Below are 15727 nucleotides of genomic sequence, written 5' to 3'. Positions count from 1 at the left end.
GGTGTGATTATTCACACAACCTGTTTGGCAACAGAGAAAAAAAACCTAAACCTCCAATCTGACAGCCACTAACCGGTGACGGTAAGTTTTTAGATTCCATGCTCCTTGCACTCCCTGTTCAAGAAACCAGGCAGGGAATCATGGCCCCATGACATCTGCTTCATAATCCTGTGCTGGACCCTATTTACCATCCAGGCCTCCTCTATTAATGGCAAACTGACCAACTCTCCAATTCACTATACTTCGGGTGGAAAGGAAGAGACGGTCACAATTTCTCCTGCCACCTGATATGTCTAAGTGAACGCAGAAGAAAATTTTATTTTGTCCCCTAAACCAGTATTCGTACTTGATTCAATTAATGTGGTCACTAAACTAAACTAAACTAGAGAGACAGCTTCATCCAAAGCCCTTCAGTTACAGAATACATTTTATTAGGAGATGATATTTGCTAGCTATAGATTTATATGCTTTGATGGGAGATTCAAGCTTTTCCTTTTTAATTTAAATCTATATATTCTACTGCTGATTCTAGGTCTGTGTAAATTTTTATTAAATGTTATCATTAATCTTCTGGACCCAGTTGCCACATGTAATGAAGATGCTTCTCTCCTCACAGCAAAGACTTAGTCTCGCATGAAGGGAGGAGGCAGCAGCTGTCCATTTCATACATTTAAAAGCTACATAAACAAGGGAAGATACTTTGCAGTGCTCATTTGCCAGAAAACAAGGTAGTACTTTCCCCATCACAAATACCATATTTTGGGGGTGGGGGGGTGGGAGAGGAAATGCATCATGTACTCTCCAGCAGAGAATGTCTGGCCTGTTTTCCAGGCCAAGGAATTTTTATTTATTAGATATTTGTTGAAAAAAAGCTACCTTTAAAAAAAGACACACTCCTACAAACCAGAGAAACTGCTTTAAAAACAACAACAATGGTTGTGACCCTATGGGATAACGTTGCTTTGAATTAGTGTGTACTTCCAAACCTATTTCCATGTAAACATTAAAACAAATAACCAAAAAGGCCATGGTGAAAACATTTTCAAATTTAGCCAACAGTTTTCTGTTGAAAACTCTGCCCATGTGGGGCTTTTTGCCAGTACCAGCCCCAGCCCAGTTACACCACTTCTATGCGTTATGCACTTTCCCTTCAGTTTTTAATGAAATTGTCCAGGAATTTACTGATGAGCCACCCAGACAATTAACAAAAAGAAAAGGAGTACCCGTGGCACCTTAGAGACTAACAAATTTATTAGAGCATAAGCTTTCGTGAGCTACAGCTCACTTCATCGAATGCATCCGATGAAGTGAGCTGTAGCTCACGAAAGCTTATGCTCTAATAAATTTGTTAGTCTCTAAGGTGCCACAAGTACTCCTTTTCTTTTTGCGAATACAGACTAACACGGCTGCTACTCTGAAACCAGACAATTAACAGTGAGGGATACCTGAATGTCTCTTGCTTATGTTGGGGGTCTGTTCTCTTCTTCCGCATGCATAAACAGTAACCCCAATGGGAGATTCACAGGGAGAAAATAAGTCAGACCTCCAAAGGGCACAACTCTGAGCAATACAATTTAAAGGCTTACTATAGCCTGATGAAATCCAGAGCACAGAGCGCATGGAAGTCACCAGAGATTAACGTCTGTTGACAGAGATGCTGGATCTTCTCCATGGGGAAGATTTACTCTTCAGCAAAAAGACCTCAAAAGAAGACAGAGCCAGCCCACGCTCCAGAGTCAGGACATGCATATCTTAGCAACCAACCGGGCTAAAAACGATGGGTTTACCAGAGTAATTCATAGTACACATTGTGAAAGCAAATTATGAAGTTGTTGAGACCGTAACCTTCTACATACCCAAGAGCCTTCAAATAAGAATTTCATTCAATCCTTGGGTTGGGACATACCCAAATGAACAAAGTACCTGACTATCACCAAAATTTCCTGGCAATTCACACCAAGCACCAGGTTTCATAAGTGCCATATGCTAAGATGGTGTATACATTCCACCAGCGTAATTAAAATGAATTGCTCTGACTCAAACAGACTCAGCCCACATACACTTGAGCATGGCAATAGAGAAGCACATATCCAGCTCTTGGCTCGTATCTCAGCACCATCTCCAGTTTATTCTTAATCTTAAGCACATCGAAGTTAAACTCTGAACCTAGAGCACTCAGCCACACCTATATGAATAAATTATGAATATTAAAACTGAACCTACAATTTGAAACTTGCTTTTGGTGAGCATTCAAGCCCATAACCTTCTTTTCACATGTCCATGTGCAGTGATGGCACCTCAAATGTTAGTGGAGTATTCATTTAATAATACTGAATCATGGGCACTGTCAAATAGGAGGAGGTTTTCAAATAAATACAAATGTTTTTGGATTCTCTCTCCCTTGTTCACTCAGCTCTTTTGTGAACATCCATTCTTTCTGATAGCCAAATGGGATTTCATCATTTAGAATAAAACATGGTGCAGGGATTGGAGTATTTAAGGGCCTCTCCAAGGAGGAAATTGAGTTTCCAGACCACAGGACAGGAGATAGTGCCATTTCTAGTGCAAGATCAGAACTTTAAATTCTACTTTAAAAAAAATGTGACATGGGAAGGGGGGGGAAGGGAAACAGTCTAATTTATTTTAAATGAATGCAAACATTTGGCCAGGATCAATATAACTCATACCTACTAACTTGATTGCATAATGAATTTTCCTTATGGGTTTTGAAAGCCAAATCATTTTGCATTGTAGAAGGAAAAAAAATAGACTGCCATTGAAAAAAGCAAGAAAATCCCAATTACAAACTCCCCAAGTTCCTGAACACGTATCGTGAAAGCATGTGCAGCTCTGTGGCATATGGCAAATCAATTACTAGTTTAAATTTTAAAACAAAAACATGGCAAATGTGTTGCAGAAATAATCAAGAACAACGGTTTGGTTTAGATTACAGTGGCCACTAGAGTTTTGAATACAATTAATCATCATTCCAGGCAATGAGAAGCCATATTGACACTTATTCCTTATTTGAATATTTAATTAGGGTGAAGTTCTTCATCAATTATCACAGAACTGGGAGGAAAGCCTAGAAGATTTAAACAATTAGACATTAACCCATTAGCAGCTGCTCACCTGTGAGCTGAAGAACTTGCACCCCACTCCTGTGAAGGAAGAGCACGTTCAGACAGCAGAACAGGGATTGGGTTCAATCCCTTTATTAGAAATACGGGACGAAAGCTCTGTGGTACTTAACATGCTGGGGGTCCTATTCGGAGACGGCAGACTGAAGGCGGTTTCTTGAACTCCATTCATGTTACTCTAGAGGGCTCGGACTTTTATTTAGATGTGGAGAGTTTCTTTTATGCAGAGCCTGACTAAGGACATGGGCTCCCTTGTAATGAACAATGGGGGTTTGTGTTGCTATGATTGTTAAATGCCCTTCGGCAAAGGGAGTGAGGAGCCCAGATGCCCAGGCCACGGCAAGTAAGTGCTAGCAGGAGAGAAATGAATAAACACGGGGGGCAGGAGAAGGAGTTTCTTGCAGCAGTTGCCACCAGGGATGAGTCAGAGACACCCCACCCTGACTGCACACTCCCTTGAGGCCGGGAGTAGAGACGTCCCGGCAGGGGACCGGTGGGTGGGAGACAGATTGTGGTAATGCTGGTGCTCAGCAGTGGTGCTAGCAGTTCTGCCCGGTCTGGAAAACACAGCCACAGGCTTGCCAATGGAGCCAGTGCTGCGGCTCACACTCAGGCCAAGAACGTAGATGCAGCTGAACAGTCTAAGGCCGGCGTATCAAACGCGACAGGAGCTCAGATCATTGCTCTTGGACACAGGTGCGGGGACAGCCACTCTCGGCACCAGCTGCTGCTGTGTAGCAAGTATCATAGAGATTCATAGATACTAAGGTCAGAAGGGACCATTCTGATCATCTAGTCCGACCTCCTGCACAGCGCAGGCCACAGAATCTCACCCACCCACTCCTACGAAAAACCTCACCCAGGTCTGAGCTATTGAAGTCCTCAAATCATGGTTTAAAGACTTCAAGGAGCAGAGAAGCCTCCCTCAAGTCACCCATGCCCCATGCTACAGAGGAAGGTGAAAAACCTCCAGGGCCTCTCCAATCTGCCCTGGAGGAAAATTCCTTCCCGATCCCAAATATGGCGATCAGCTAAACCCTGAGCATATGGGCAAGATTCACCAGCCAGATACTACAGAAAATTCTTTCCTGGATAACTCAGATCCCATCCATCTAATATCCCATCTCAGGGGATTAGTCCTATTTACCCTGAATATTTAAAGATCAATTAATTACCAAAATCACGTTATCCCATCATACCATCTCCTCCATAAACTTATCAAGTTCTATCTGGCTTTAAGATTAATCTTTTGCCCCCACTGCTTCCCTTGGAAGGCTATTCCAAAACTTCACTCCTCTGATGGTTAAAAACCTTCGTCTGATTTCAAGTCTAAACTTCCTGGTGGCCAGTTTATACCCATTTGTTCTTGTGTCCACATTGGTGCTGAGCTTAAATAATTCCTCTCCCTCTCCTGTATTTATCCCTCTGAGAGGGGAGATATAGCTCAGTGGTTTGAGCATTAGCCTGCTAAACCCAGGGTTGTGAGTTCAATCCTTGAGGGGGCCATTTAGGGATCTGGGGCAAAAATTGGGGATTGGCCCTGCTTTGAGCAGGGGGTTGGACTAGATGACCTCCTGAGGTCCCTTCCAACCTTGATATTCTATGATTCTAAGAATATATTTATAGAGAGCAATCCTATCTCCCCTCAACCTTTTTAGTTAGGCTAAAAAAGCCAAGCTCCTTAAGTCTCCTTTCATAAGACAAGTTTTCCATTCCTCGGATCATCCTAGTAGCCCTTTTCTGTACCTGCTCCAGTTTGAATTCATCCTTTTTAAACATGGGAGACCAGAACTGCACACAGTATTCTAGGTGAGGTCTCACCAGTGCCTTGTACAATGGTACTAAAACCTCCTTATCCCTACTGGAAATGCCTCTCCTGATGCATCCCAAAACCGCATTAGCTTTTTTCACAGCCATATCACATTGGCAGCTCATAGTCATCCTATGATCAACCAATACTCCAAGGTCCTTCTCCTCTTCCGTTACTTCTAATTGATGCATCCCCTGGAGTAACAGGACGCATCCTATTACTATTACTCCAGTTTACAAGGTCATCCAGGTCCCCGCTCAAGCTAGCGCATTAGCAGCAGCAGTGTGGATGCTGTGGCACATGCAGCAGCTTGGGCTAGCCACCTGAGCTTGGACCTATGGAGTCAGGTGGCCTTGGACTTGGGTGGCTAGCCCATGTCACTGGCCTTGCCACAACCTGGTATTGTTCGCATGCTAGCTTGAACGGAGCTAGCGAGAGTCTGTGCTGGGAGTAGACACACCCAGGGGCTCAGCAGGGTACAAATCATGCTTCGCCAGCAGAACCAGTGTCCGGAGGGAAGGACCTGGGATTCCTGAGTTAGGGACCCTTCATTGCCCTTGTTCTGTCTCTCACCTCCCTATGTGGGGGGAGAGATCTCAGAGGCTTTCAAACCTGCTCTTTGCACCAGAGTCTCACTCCCACCCAGGCTAAGGCCGCAGTGCATGGCGCACAGTCAGGGCTGCAAAGCCTGTACAACCTACGTCCTCCCTCTTTGCAGAAGCCAGCTCCTCTCTGGAATTCTGAAACTTTCTTTTCTGTGTTACATTAATCCATATAAGAAAATCTCTTTTAATGAGGAGTGATATAGTTACTAACTCTCTAGAGCCACAATTAGAGCAAACTAATTGAACTTGTGTTTTGACACACTTTCCAAATTCACGGGTGCTGCATGACATATTCACAACAGTGTTGCTGCACAGCCATGGCGACAGCAAAATCATTAGGCTAATAACGCTTATTTGCATTCTTATCGTGCCAGCAGCATGCCATTAAATACTGTTTCAGCCATTGCTCGTTTACTCTGAAAGTTTCCACTGAAAGATATTAACAGTAATTATTAGTACTTTAGTGGAATCTCTCATATTAAAGAACGACAACTCACATTAACATAGACAAATGCCAATTATTTTTATTCAGTATCTCCAACCCCCCCAAAAAAGTCATCCCCCTCCATATTATAAAGTGACAAAATGGACTTTGGAGAGTGAGGAATGCCTACTCCATTGAGACTGGAAATCGGGCTTTCAAAACAATTCTCTTGAACGCTGGCACATGAAACCAGATTGATTTAACATGAGCATTAAGATGCACAGATTCTGGAAAAACATTTTCTCAAACAATTAAATATTGACAATTCCAGAACAATGCATGGTGGTATCAAACAACAACAACAACAATTATTCAGTGCTGGTTTGATTTAACCAATCTCTACTTCAGATGCTCTTTTACTCATTAAACTCATGGAACAATTCAACAAACAGCAGCAACAAAAATGGCACATAACAGGCGAAGTCACCAGAGCCCATCAAGAGAGAGGCATATGTAATGCACGTTATTATGGCCAGTTTTTGGATGCACATTTTAGAGGCAATCCCAGAAACAGGCCAAGGGATGCCCAACAGTTCCAAACTACAGTTATTAATGACTGTCTGCATAAAGGTGATGAATTGCTCCTGAAGTTAGGGAGCAAATACTTATAAAAAGTAACAAAGGATTGTCAGGGGAAATGCCAGAGAGCCAAGGAAGCTTCAGTATTCACTCCAGAATATCACAATGGACACCAATATAAGCAATGGTGACTTCAGCTTCCAATCAGCTCAGGCACAACATGGTATAGAAGTCAGTCAAGACACAGAACTCTGACTCATGCTGTTTAGTAAACCAAAACCATGTTGTGTAACACTAACAAGGAGCAGTGCTATGCTTTGGGGTGCCGTGTGCACGTCCATCATTTATTTTATATGCACATAAGAACTGTGATGCAAAATTTGTAGAGCCACACAGAAATACTGCCAAATAAAACTGCATCATCTTCCACATTCAATGACTGTTACCAGAAGTTCTCACCTCATTCACAATGCTGGACACTGCCATTGCGCACTAGGCTACAAAAGTTAAAAACCCACCCACAAGATAATAGTTTCAAGCCCAGCGTATGGACTGGGAAAGAGTTATGTGTCGATGCCACATGGCTAGAAGTCAAAAGATTCCTTAAGCAAGTGCTCACTTCTCAGGATAGGCGTCTCAGGTTACAGTTTGAAGAAAACATGAAAGCAGATTTCCACAGTATCCAAAAACCACATCTACGACATTTATTCACAGCCTTTCACTTTTCTTGCACATGAGCATTGCAATTCTACAACACCTACCTCACAGGTGAAAGAGCTGCAGTGAGAAACAAAGACTGGAAGGCGGAGAATTACCTAGGGAATGGCCTTCATTCCAGACAATCACATAAACCCAAATATTTAAATACTTTCTAAAGCCTCACTGACCCTTTGCCTAAAACAAGCAACATATGGGCCCAGTAAGTATTTCCTCTCATTCCAAACTGCCAAAATATCCTATTTCTCAAAAAAATCACTGAGCATTGGGGGTGCCAGACTCAGATTTAGAGCCGCCCCTCTGCATGAGAGTGCAGTTAAGGGAGTGAGTGATTCTTCCCACTGAATTGTAGATTTACCTGCCACTCTCTCAGAGCTGGGTAAGGGGGAGAGGCACATGCCCAGAGTGTTGGCACAATGCACCTTTATTCAGCATGACCTCACTTCTGCTCACACTCACACGCTGTGTACATGGGACACTAGAGTCACGATTATTTTCTTCAAGCTAAAATAATCACTTGTAACAGGAGTAAATGGAACAAAAATAGACAGTTATAACAGGGAGTGCCTGATTTAGTGTACGAAAACTACAATCCAAAGTATAGGGCTCACTGCAGAGTGTAGCTCTTACAGCTTGCTCTATATGGAGGATTTGTTTATGATCAGATACATTTAAACAAGCAGAATATAACAGCTGCCAAACAGGGAGAAGAAAAAACAAATCCCACCAACCCTCTGAGTTTAATTTACCCAACTTGAAAGTCTGAGCTGGAGCCCATTCAAGTACTGTAAGTTGAGGACTGCATGAAAGCGCTTAGACCTCAGACTGTAAATACGAAGGGCTTAAGAAGTTGTTGTGTTAGTTAGATGAACAGTCTGGTGTCTCTGGAAGCTGCAATGGGAATTGTGTGCAGCTTTCCACAGCCTTCATCTCTAGAATTAGTAGTTTTCAACTCTACGGAAAATGAAACTGGGTTCAGGGATGGGGGGCAGAAAGGATCAAACTGCAGAAATACTCTAAAGATCAAATTATGCACCGTAAGCTTCCATAGTGAAGATTTAAATACTATCAAATCAGTCATAAAAGAACAAAGCCCAGATTCACAAGCCTCTCTCAGAACTAAACACTTCTGTTTGCAAAATATACCATGAGTCTGTTTGAGAGGAGAATATGGGGCCTGATCCAAAGCCATTGACGTCAGTGCAAAGATTTCCACTGACTTCAATGGGCATTGTAAAATCAGGCCCCAAATCACTAGAAACAGCAGCCTCATTCCCACAAAGCCTTTTAAACAAATGCCCAACATTTACAAGGCCATTTCCCCCAAGAAATCACACACAGGCACCTCCAGGAAGAGCACTGCCAGGCCTTTAAATAGTCACTAATGAGAGTCTAAAACCAATAAACTCTAGAAACGTTTTGGAGAAAAGTAAAAATGGTGAAAGTGATTGATGGAAACAGCTCCTCCCTGAACATACCCTCATGTACTTCATGGTGAAAGAACAATTAGATCCACAGTGGCAGAGATTACATTAACCAGCAGACTCCACTGCAGTTTTAGAAACAAACTCCCAATTCCCCAAAAGGGTTTATTTAACAACTAAGCACACAACTCCTTTGCATGAATACCTCAAGCATATTCAATGATCCCAAATGACACCACAGTGGGAGAGTGCCTTTAGGAAGAGCGTTCTCTAAAGAAAAACAATACTGAGAAGACTGAAGCCTCTTCAGTCTGCGTAGTCCCTAATATTTCTCCCGCCACCCTCAAAATGAGCTGACTAAATCAAACTTCTCTTAACTGCAGTTAATGTCTCTCTTTCTCAGCTGCTTTGGGGGATTCTTGGGGCTAGGAACTGCTCAGACTGTTTCAACATTTCTTCCTAATCACCATCTTCCACTAAAACATACTGGACTTTAACCCATTTTTTGCACTTCATGTGGCAGAGCCGGATGCGAGTCATGCAGGGTTAGTGCAAGTTTCATAACAAACCTTTAACAGGAAACAATCCCTAAAATGACTGTATGCCAACTTGCCTTCCCATCCTCTGCTCATGCAAAGTGTTCTCAACATATTTCTTATGCAATGGGGGACACACCTATCACGGATGTGTTTCTTTACAATGCACTTCCTACTCTGCCACCAAGTGAGGCTGTGGAAAATGCTTCCTCCTGGAAGCGTACAGTCTCTCGTGTTCTCATCTCACCAACCCCGCAGGTCTGTCTCTTCCAACAAATCCAAACTGAGCTCACCTACTTGATGGCTCTTGGACCCATTCTCAACTTGACATATTTTTAGAATAAGTCAGTTAATAAAAGACTAAGTATGTTCCCCCATATTGTCACAATAAATGTGATTTGAACCTTTGGATCAAAGGATATATGAGCTCATGTTTGATAAGCTAAATGAGCTCAGAAAATGGGTTTGAAGTGCATGAAAGAGATTCAGATATTGCTACCTGTAAATAATTTGTGTTGATACTTTAAAAAAAAAAGATTAGGATCAGTTAAAGGCTTTCCTCTTCCATTCAATTCATCTTCGCATGGGAGAGACTGGCTCAGAATTACCCTGAGTTTAGTTCTCCGATGCACCACATCCACTGGTAGCATATTATTGACTCCCATCCCTGTATACTATAATTTCCCTACAGAAAGCCAAATGTTAATCACCTTTCAAGCTACATGCCACAGTTAAAATGCCATCAATAAAACAAAACAATTAAAAATCAACAGACCCCAATGCCGGAAATCTTTGCAATCCTTGTCACAAACTCAGTTATGTGCAGGGGAATATGAGCAAAACATGTACTTTTACTATGAGGAAGTAACTCAACTATTCAAAATATACACAGTAGCACGGGAAGAAAATTCACACATGCTGCTCCTATTCCTATTCCTATTTTTATATTAAATACTTGCCACTCTCTTACCAAAACCAGACAGAGCTCTCCTGGTAGAACATCCACACCAGCTCTGCATTTCATTACAGCATGAAGCATTCAATGGCACAGACCGTGTCTGTATTCCAAGCAAAGAGGAAAAGGCATGCATGCTGGAGAAGGCTGCAAACCCACTGCTAGGAAGTTACAACGTTCATTTCATTGGCATTGCTACAGGTCTCCAATTAATTAGCTGTAACAATAGCTTGCGTTCTGGCATTCCAGCCCGCTCGCCCCCTACACCACCACTGGGTATAAAACCTCCAGGATTTTCCCAGTGAATCTGCACACTCTCCATTCACTGGTGAGAGCAGCCCCGTGGACTGAAGTCCTTTATTGGCAGAACAGGAACTGCAGGTTAGCAGCAGTGCACGCTCCACCCACCCCCCCACACACATCCCCATTGCCCTTCCACTGTGCTATACACGCCACCCCAAGAAAAAAATTTAGTCTTCATGACCCAGTTGATCCATGGCCTCTCGGCTGAAGCTGCCTACACAGGGGACTTCTGCTGGTGGTTTCTGTAGTTTGTCCACCAGGACCAGACAGGCCCCCTGCTAACAAGCTTCTGCCAAAGAGTGACTGGGCTAAATTTGCACCAGGGACCTAGAAGTGAAAGGCTCCACACCAGTCTCTCGCTTATTTTTAATTCAAGAGGAGATTAAACAAGTGTTCCAGATACCCCAGGCCCAACTGCCTGGAAGGTGGAGCGGGTAAGCTCTGAAGGTGGATGGAGGGGTCAGAGCTTTTTTGGCCTGAATGCTCTGTGAGCCCAGCAGTGGTGAAGAATGATCTGAATACAAGATGATTGCAGCACAATTCTCCTTTCCCCTAGTAAGCCATTAACCTTTCAGATGACAGCCCTGCAATCGGAATGACTGAACAATTCTCAGGGTCAGCGCAGATTACGTTCTCAAAACCTGACAGCAACATGCAAAAGTTGTGACTGAACCGCGGTCTCGCTGAGAGTAAGATTAAATGCGTGTGACACATCTTTTGCAATCAAAGTGTTCCATTTCCCAAAGTATCTGCCACAGATTGATAACATCCACGCAAAAAGTTAAGTGCAATTATGTCTGTCATTGTAAAACACACTTCAGCAGCACTGAGTGACATCTTGCTGGAAGCTGACAAATTGTTAGAAGACTGTTTGAATGACTGTGGTGGAGGCTCCAGCAGCACCTTGGGAAGGAACTCAGAAGGCACTTGCTAACCAAGAAACCACACACACTGAGGGAACGTAATGGCTGTGACAGCAGCCAATACACAGGCCTCAGCAAGCGAGATGGTTTTGGGGGAGCTCTGCCTATGCTGGCAGGAAGTCAGAGCTCCCCCCCAGAAAAGCTGAGGTTAGGTTTATTGAGCGCACAAGAGCAAGGTAGAAAGCTGAACTCATACACAATTGCTATGCGGAACTACAGGCTGGGGCGAACTTGTAATTAAACTTTTGCCAGTCCTTATTCCCTAAACACCAAACGTGTGACTCTGACAGTCTCTGGCACACATGGCAGTGCCCAGTGATCCCCATGCCATTCACACACAGCAACTAAGCTGACGTCCTCAGAAGACAAGGCTGAAATATTTATCATTAGCACCTGCTTTTGGGAACCCCCACTCCAAGTGCCCTAAGGTGCAGCGATCACTGTGTTGTGTTAGCACCAACTTATACCAGTGAAGTTACTCACAACAACCCTCCTCTCGACAAAGCTGCTTTTATTTACTGAGTGCTAGGAAACTGCCCAGCAGTGCACAGCAAACACACCTAGGAAAGCAGTTTAAAGCTCCATGTGCAACATTCCTGCTACAGGCGACTCAAGTCAATGGAATGGATTTTTAACACTCGCCTCTTGGATGAGAAACTGCAGGTGTATTTCTCCACACTGCCCACAGCACAAAATACAGGGAGAAAAACCCTGGAGTGACTTGATACCGCGTCATCCTACAATGCACAAGGGCAGCTCATCAGGTCGTACTCCACAGCGCAAAGTCTCAGCCTCACTGCCATACGTGGGCCTTGGTCTAAGAGACCAGAAGCCCAGACACTTGTAATGGGGAATACCAAAGACAAGAGAGAGCCAAAGCAACACAAACATCCCCGCAAGAGGAAACATGCAATCCTTCTCCCTCCGTGCTGGCAGGAGGAATTGTGCTCAGCCCTTTGCCTCTTTCTGCTCCACAGTTCTGAACAGATGCTCCATTGGAATCAATGGTGTATTACCCCATAGTAGGAAGAGAGGTGTATCCTGGATGTTTCAAGCATGCTAGTGAACAGGGAGGTCCTTAAAGAAGAGCGCATAGGTTTGTTTCCACTGCAGGCATCACTTTTTGAGAAACCCAGGATGCTGCCAGCCAGGCACTAAATACAAGCGCATGAGAAGATAGAGACTAATGTACTTTGGTACAGATTTCTTCTCTCTCTCTCTCAAAAGGGCAGGCACAAGCATAGTGTGAAGCCCACATACCCAAGTCACTGGCCACCTCTATCTGAGGACACTCGAGAGCAGACGATTTAGAAAAAGCTTTTGTTCATTTGATATCAGTACAGAACTGGCGACAGAGTTACAAGTTCCCAACAAATGAGCAAACCCTAGTACAACAGAGTCCAGTGACTCCTTAACCCTCTCCCACTTTAACAGGAAGGGACAGGGAAGTCCTGATGCGGGGACTAAGCAAAGTGTGAATGGCCTGAACAGAACCTCAGATGGACGAAGCAGCAATGCTGATGCACAGTAAGGTGCTGAGTGGAACCTCTCTCAGAGCCACAAAGCATGTGTGATGGAATTATGACACGCCAGCATCACTAGAATCAATAATTAACCAGTCTGCTGAACCTGCCTGGCACAGAAATGAAAACTGACGTATTAAGAAGCCCTCCCATATGGAAGGACTCAGCTCTGCAGTAACTCATTGGGGTGTTCTGTTGTCTATCTGTACATACCTACAGAGTTAGCAAGCGTTCCGAAGCACTGAGGACTCGCTGCATGTTGTCCTGATTTAAAAAGGTATTTTATAAAAATGAGCCAGAAACTGAAGAGAATCCTTTCAAATATCTGACTAACCTAACAGCTAAATAGTACTAGTTGTGTACTGTGCTGTTCAGTGATTCTGTCTTGGCGTTCACGGTCATTCAGAACAGACTTTTGTGGCTACTGTTGGAATATATCCACATGGAATAAAATGGCAAACTGTCTGCAAGTGTGTTCTCTTATCTCTGTGGTCATGTAAAAATAAAAAGTTACTCATGACTACAATCTTCCATGGACATTAAGCTGGAATAAATTACAACCCTGTTGATAAAGTGTTAAAACAGCCGTTCAAGTAACATATGTTTCCTCTAATAAGAAATGTTTGCAAGGAGCATCTTTATATACATTTCTATTTCTAAAAAATATATTGGATAATAAATAATCAATGTAAACAAACCCAGACATGAATAGATGCCTTGAATGATTGGGCTGTTTTTATTCTGGTGTAAAAGTTACCTGTAAATCATACATGGTGCATGAGAGTAGGGCCAGCTACAGACAGGTGGTTTTTACTAGGAGGCATTAATGTAACATTCAATTATTCCACTGCATACTGGCTGTTTTAACTCAGCCAAATTAGAATACATTTTATATTGACTATTTTGACATTTGTTTTATTTGGCGAGTAAAACAAAACTGATCCAATTTCCTTGCAGCCATTGTAACCCATAAAATGTACAACAAGAGGTTATAAAATCTATAAGCCTTGTAAACACTTCTTTTCAGACTGTCGCTGATGCTCTGAGCTCCAATTCTGGCCCTGTTCCCAACAGCTCTGGAGCTATTCTGCAGCCCTCCCTGCTCAGTCATAAAGTGACCCTTCCACACTTCGTGATTAAGGACAGCCACTGACATTCTCTTGCTAAGATAATTTTTCTCTTTACCATGGAAATTTGTCTGCATGTTTCTCATGGACAGAAAATGAAGACATGTACTGTAAAGACAAGAAAAAGAGTACTTGTGGCACCTTAGAGACTAACAAATTTATTAGAGCTTAAGCTTTCGTGAGCTACAGCTCACTTCATCAGATGCATCCGATGAAGTGAGCTGTAGCTCACGAAAGCTTATGCTCTAATAAATTTGTTAGTCTCTAAGGTGCCACAAGTACTCCTTTTCTTTTTGCGAATACAGACTAACACGGCTGCTACTCTGAAACCTGTAAAGACAAGATGTCTTGCTTTGATCTCGCAGAGTCCTTGCTATTTATGCAGCTTGTGCCTAGTGTAATTTTGAAACAATACAATGGTTCCAGATAAAACAATCTGAGAACTCCAGCAAGACTCCTGCTTCTTATCTTATTTCTAATATCCCTGCTCTGAGGCATGACCCGACAGCTCTGAATGGTGCATGGGTGCAAGCTGGGATCTGCAGCAAAGACTCCTCCCAGACAGCACAGGAGAAGAGATCTAGCACAACTTTTCAGTGAAGTGACTTGTCAAAAATAAACCACAGAAAATGGTTGAGAAGTCACCACAATACACTAGGTTATAAGCACACTTAGGGTCATGGGTATGCCTGTGCCCAGATACCGGCCTTAACCAGGATAAGCCCCACATTAGAAGCCTTTTTCAGGCAATTTTAAGACTGTCACTCTTTAAAATGCACAGAAAAGCAAAATAACCAAGGATATGGGTAGCATCTTCTAGCCAAACAATACACGGAACTTTGGACAATTTACAGTCTCCATGGAATTCCCACCTACCAATCTCCTTAGAAATATAAATCCCAAGAATTTCCTTTAATACGCTAGATGTATTTGCAATACACTGAATGTGCTAACAAAACACCGACACTCCAAATATGTAAAAACCCACAGAGAACACGTTTCCCAATTGGGGTTGCCCAGGCTATGAGTTCAGAGCAACTCTTGCACCATTGCATGCAATGCTGCATTTTCATATCAAATGCCAATAATATAAATAATTCAATTCATTCTCTGCGTGTGGGGTTGTTTAATAACACCCCCACCGCTGGGGTTTGTGCAGAAAAATGTGGTAAATAATTGTAAGCTATAATTCTACTCCTGTTACTATGACATATAAAACACTCACATATACTGCAAGAGCAAACCCATGACGTTCGCAGCGGCTCTACAGCCCTGCTGCTGCAGTTCCTTGTGTGATGGTGGGTGGCTGGGTCTGCGCACAACAAACGGCAGCAACGGGGCCTAAAATCACAGGTTCAGCCATGACAAAGAAAAGCAAACCGCAGGCTTCAAATCTGAGGACTGGAAAAAAAATTGTTCCCCACTCTTATATAATAAGCCTGCAGAATCCACCAAGGGCATGAATGCTCCTGACTACCCTTGCCCCACTTTCCCGGGGGTGGGGTGGGGAGGATGGTGAGGGTAGCAGTCTAGCTACACCACTGGCCTGCCCCAGAAAGGACACTCCTAGGCACTCAGGGGAGACCAAAGATGCTTTATATTCAGTTAAAAACAAAGATACGGGGCACCTGTGAAAAGCTCTATGACACTGTTATTGTTTG

General features: G+C 43.2%; 1 protein-coding gene across 14 annotated transcripts in view; it reads right to left on the bottom strand.

Annotated features, from left to right (window-relative positions):
• MVB12B (multivesicular body subunit 12B) overlaps window positions 1-15727 on the bottom strand; it is a 102169-nt gene that overhangs the window by 56816 nt on the left and 29626 nt on the right. The gene's annotated exons all lie outside the window — the stretch shown is intronic.

Source organism: Dermochelys coriacea, chromosome 16, assembly GCF_009764565.3.
Source record: "Dermochelys coriacea isolate rDerCor1 chromosome 16, rDerCor1.pri.v4, whole genome shotgun sequence".
Classification (NCBI taxonomy): domain Eukaryota; kingdom Metazoa; phylum Chordata; order Testudines; family Dermochelyidae; genus Dermochelys; species Dermochelys coriacea.
The sequence above is the reverse complement of the archived record's forward strand: the minus strand, read 5'-3'. Positions and strand labels throughout refer to the sequence as shown.